The sequence below is a fragment of the Belonocnema kinseyi genome, chromosome 7, assembly GCF_010883055.1.
Source record: "Belonocnema kinseyi isolate 2016_QV_RU_SX_M_011 chromosome 7, B_treatae_v1, whole genome shotgun sequence".
Lineage (NCBI taxonomy): Eukaryota > Metazoa > Arthropoda > Insecta > Hymenoptera > Cynipidae > Belonocnema > Belonocnema kinseyi.
The window spans coordinates 1,405,868-1,406,424 of record NC_046663.1 but is presented as its reverse complement, the minus strand read 5'-3'; positions in this window follow the sequence as shown (position 1 = coordinate 1,406,424).

The following is a 557-nucleotide window of genomic DNA, read 5'->3' as shown; positions in this document are numbered from 1 at the left end:
GACTGCTGCGTTCCCAACACACGGGAAAGGATCTGCTCGCACGTTTGGTACTATAGCTTACTTAAATGTAATCTGGCCACTGCACCAAGTGTCGTGGTGGCGCTGCGGTGCCACTAAGAAGACAACTGCTTGCTCAAAAAATTTTCAGTGTAGTACAAATGACCATAAACTCAGAGCCATCTTACACTATTGTACAAAATTAAAGTGAGCACATACATCAAATTGTTTAAAAATAAGCTTTACTCACCTTGATGCAACAAAATCATCAAGGTACAGGTTTCTATTTTCTAATCCACTTATCAAATAACGGCAATGAATTCGAAGGGCGTATGAGATAGCGAACAGTATAGATTTGAAACATCTAGTAGAATATAATGAGTAGTTAGGTTAGAGAAAATGAAGAACCTTATTCTTACTCTAATCATGGTTATGGCGGTTTTCGTTCATTCTATCGGTAAGAATAATACATAATGACATAATATCCTATATTATAACCTCAAGCATATACCAAACTCTCGCTTTCAGGCAAGTGTCGGGGATTGCCTTCAAATGTCCTT